Source organism: Durio zibethinus, chromosome 2, assembly GCF_047325235.1.
Source record: "Durio zibethinus cultivar Kanyao isolate XHJ-2024 chromosome 2, ASM4732523v1, whole genome shotgun sequence".
Taxonomy (NCBI): Eukaryota; Viridiplantae; Streptophyta; class Magnoliopsida; order Malvales; family Malvaceae; genus Durio; species Durio zibethinus.
This window is the reverse complement of record NC_143163.1, coordinates 1841329-1846215: the sequence shown is the minus strand read 5'-3', so window position 1 is coordinate 1846215 and position 4887 is coordinate 1841329. Positions and strand designations below refer to the sequence as shown.

The 4887-nt window shown below is 31.8% G+C and overlaps 1 pseudogene; it reads right to left on the bottom strand.

The window, feature by feature from the left end:
- Positions 1-3406: 3406 nt before the first annotated feature.
- Positions 3407-4682, bottom strand: LOC111308199 (vacuolar iron transporter homolog 4 pseudogene; annotated as a pseudogene).
- Between the last annotated feature and the right edge of the window lie 205 nt (positions 4683-4887).

Here is a 4887-nt window from a genome sequence, read left to right as displayed (position 1 = left end):
CCTAGGCTTTAGGTTCTTCATTTGTTGCTGCAGCTTCAATATTACTATTGTTTTTTAAGTTTTCAGACCTGATCTCCGGATCAAGTTCTAGGGCTGGCATGGTATAGGAGGACAATGTAAGGGGAATGTAAGGTTACTGGATATGGAGTGTGGACGGCACACGCCCTTCTTTATAAGCACATTTCAACTGTAGAATTTAGACAATAATAAGAGGAGTCTAATGCTTTCACACTAGGAAGGGGGTGGATACTATATAAAAGTTTGATTTGAGTTTTTCCATGACAAGCAAGAGATTGATTTATTCTTTATTCAGTTATTTTTCCCCTAGTTGTTGCTGGTTAATGGAGCAGTACTCAGATTTTCACTGAATTTGTTATTAACTGGTTGAGATTAACGATTTTTTTATCTGCAATGTTAACAATTCATATACTTTAGTGCCCCTCTCCCAAAAAAAAATATATATATAATTTAATAAATCTCATCATTTAAAATTTGATACAATTATATGACATAAACACGATGCAAAAGAAAAAGTAACATGATTTAAAATTTTAGTAATAATTATATATTAACTTAACAAAATAAAAAAAATTTATATTTTTATTTTAATATTAATTATAATATATAATTTTCGTATAAAATATTATATAAATATATATATCATTTGATTAATTAGCATGTTATTATAATTAGCACTTGAAAATTATGAGTTAAAAAAGTTTAAACCTATAATATCCTCTTTACCCAAAAATGTTATAGGGTAAAAAGTTTACGAGAAAATTAGATACTTAAAAAAAAAAACACAAATCAATAATTAGGAACTTAAAAAAAAATGAAAATTAATTATAAACCTTTTCCCTAGAACCCAGCCCAAATCAAGCCAGGCCCTTGAGCCGAGTCTCCGTGCCTATGAACAGGTATACGTTTATTGGGAATAAATTGATTCCTTTGCCCATCCCAATAAAAGGATTTTATTTGTGCGGGACTTAAATACAGATATATTGTGAGAACGAAATTCACACTAAACAAAAATCAAACAAACTATTTACTCTAAGATTAATTATGTTGATCATATTGACATGTTTTTCTCACACAATTTATACTAATTTTAAAATTCAAATATCTTCTTTTAGATCCAAATTATCATATGCAACCTTTAAAAAAAACCATTTAACTACCTAATTTTGAAAGCTACACTTGAATACTTATGTATGTAACATCAACACAATTTATATTCAAATTATTGCTGTCATTCCGTTATGGCACTTCTGACCAGCCCATAGGCAGGCATTTCTCCAAGGATCCAAATATATTGATAATCATTAAACGTTTCCACAGTAACACAAAATTTTAACAGTTCTCGGATTAGCCACGAGGCATCTCAAGTTCACAATACAAGATCGATAGTTTCTGAAACAATCACTGGCTTTCGAACTCAAAACAGCAGGACGTGATGCTATTGTTAACTTACACAACATTGGCCCTGGTTATTTCAGTTTCGAGAATAGCGATGGGGCAACCTGCATTCCGCCAAGTTGGGGTATCAGGACAAGTTACAAAATATAACCAAAATGAGGCTAAGCAAATAAAACTACTTACACATTTATCAATACAAGACCAATAATCAAAATATTGACCAGTGCAATGCTTGTGCCCACTTTCATCACCTTGGATTCTCTTAACACATGCCTGCAGGTAAGCAGTAACTTACAGGTTGCCACACAATTCAAATTCAAATTCAAATCGTAGCAGAGGAGTGCTCTAAACAAGAATACCAAATATTTAGGACGAGAAACAGAATTTTCACAAAATGACACCATGTCCAATTATAAATAAATAAACAAAAATATATGTATTATTTATGTTTTTAAATGGTTTTTTTATTCTTATTTGGGACTTAAAAAGATGTGATTTTTTTTTTTTATGAAAAAAAAGAAGTGAACATTAGAAATGTGAAAACAATGAAAAAATTTCAAATCAAAGCCTATTTATTCTGTGAATAACTGAATATATGAGTTAATAGACTGTTTCATTTCATTCTCCATACCCCACCAACAACTTGACACGAAACTGGATCGTTTTGGATGCTTCATTTGTTTAATTACTCCAACATAATCTTTCATCTTTTGCAATTGTTAAGATTAATGTCATTTGTAATTGGATTACGTGAAGTTGTTCTCTATTTTGGTATCAACCATCAAAGTCTTGCCTCCTACAACACTCTTTCATCATTTTTTTTTTTAACTTGCTTTTACCAAAAGAATAAGTAAATGACTAATAACTGAAAAAAGTTGCGATTCCTCCTATGCTTTGTTCCTTTATTCCATTTCTTTTTCAAGCATTACCTTCATCGATTATTCTATAAGCCCTACTTTTTACAACACGCTTTCTGCAAATGAAATCAGTAAATCATCAAAAGAAATTCAATTTAATTTCAACTTCATTTGGTTGTTTTTATTTTTGGTATTTTAAATTATAAACAAAATTCGAATTCAATATCTTCAATTTTAGAATAGATACTGCAACAATTAACTTTTGCTTTCAAAGTTTCAATTTATTTTGTATTTTTTGTTTGTCATGTTATTAAAAAAATAAAAACACAAACCAAACTAACCTAAAGGATTTAACTCCTTGAATAAAGGTCAAAAAAAAATTTTTGCTACTAAAATAAGTAGTGGTTATCTTGGGACAACGACTTTTTGAAAAAAAAAAAAAACGTAATCGAATTACACATCAAACTAGTAATAATAATTAATAATTAACTAATAATGGCATCTTTGCGTCTAAATTCAGCCTCCATCCTTGAATAAACTATTATCAATTGTAAAAAGGGAAGGCATTAGAGAAGTTTCTTCTTCAAATGGTTAGATACAATCAAAATATCAAACCAGTTTGTGGAACAAGCATTTGTGGTCAAAATCTGTCTTCATGCAATCATCGTTAATCTAGTTCCAATTCAACTATGGAGATTGGGCTTTGAACGAGTGAAAAACACATTTATTTAAGCTATTTCATGCTTCTAGTAAGTAAACAAACAAAAATACCCTAGGATCTTTACTATGGGACCCCCCATTTTCATCCATGAGATTGGGAAAGCAAATTGCATATTTGTATGTAATTGGGTCGTTTCTTTCATTTGGTGAAAAGTAGGCCAAAAACCTCAATGCATATGTTTGGTTTTCAATCATTCAAGAATTTGTTGCTTGTTATTTCTCCTTGTTAATTTTGGTATGATATTTGATAGGAAAATACAACAATATTCAATTGCTTTTTAATGTATTATGTTTCATTTTGATTTTACGTAATATTTAGAAAATTTTGAGTTGAATTTTGATTTTCATTGATTATAAATTTTTTTTTGAATTACCTTTATTTTGAAAAAAAAAATGTTTGTACGTATAATTAAGGGTAATAAGATGAAAGGAAAAATAATTTTTATTCCAGTTTTCAAACAAGACATTTTGTTTGAAACAGCTAAAGATAGACAAACAGGACACTTATATATGGGATGGAGGAGTACATGTTGAACCCTTGGACTATGAAAAGCAAAAGGGAAAAACATGTAGGGAAAAGCTATGGGATGGAGAAGCATATGTTGAACCCTTTGATTGATTCATAACTATGAAAAGCAAAAGGAAAAAACATGTAAGGAAAAGCTATTAAATATGGAAGATGGATTAGAGTCCTGTGCGGCCAATCAACTTGGTGAGGCCAAAAGTTATTCCCATGGCTAGCCATCCTCCTACCAGCACCCTTAACGATGCTTTCAACATGGGTGCACCCCCCAACAGGGCTCCCAACGCACCAAACCCTAACAGGGCCAAGCTCGCAACAGCCAGCACCACCACTAACCTCACCACATAGACCTTTATGAACGCAGCAGCAAGCAACGGCATGACAGCCCCAACAGCAAAAGCAAGCGCAGATGCACCAGCTGCTTGCCAGGGATTAGGCAAACTTTTTTTCATAGTCTCGAAGTAATGATCGGCAAAATCTTTTGCCATTGTTTCTCTCTTCATTTGAGTCAATTCAATGTCATATTGTGAGTAAACTGAGACCAGCTCACCAATCGCCATGCTACAAGCACCAGCAACCAAACCAGCGATCCCTGTAAGGACCATGGTCTTGGAGTCTTTACGTACAGCACCAACTCCCATCATCAAAGAAGACGTAGAGAGCAACCCATCATTGGCTCCTAAAACAGCAGCTCGAAGCCACTGTGCCCTCTTGGTATAATCAAAAACCTCAACTTTATATTCTTCATTTGTTTCTGCAGCTTCAATATTATTATTGTTTTTGAAGCTTTCAGATCTGATCTGTTGATCAAGTTCTAGGGCTGGCACACTGTAGGAGGAAACTATAAGAGGAATGCAAGAAAATGGTTATTGGATATGGAGTGTGTTGGGCACACGCCCTTCTTTATAAGCACATTTCAACTGTAGAAGTGATGTCATAGCCGCTTGCCATTTAGATTATAATAAGAGGAATCTAATGCTTTCATATTAGAAAGGGTGTCGATGTTAATAGTTTATTCTGAGTTTTTCCATGACAAGCAAAGATTGATTGATTCTCGATTCAGGTATTTTTACCCTGGTTGTCGCTGGAACTTAAGTCTTCCCCTAGTTAATGGAGTAGTTCACAGATTTTCATTGAATTTGTTATTAACTGGTTGAGATTAATGGTTTTTTTTTTTTTTTTTATCTACAACGCTAACAATTCATACACTTTAATGCCCCTCTCCCAAAATAAAATCATATAATTTATTAGATCTAATAATTTAGAATATAATATAATAATACGACATGAATATAAATGCAAAAATAATAATAATAATAACATAATTTAAAATTTTAGTAATAATTATATTTAAATATAATAAAATAAAAA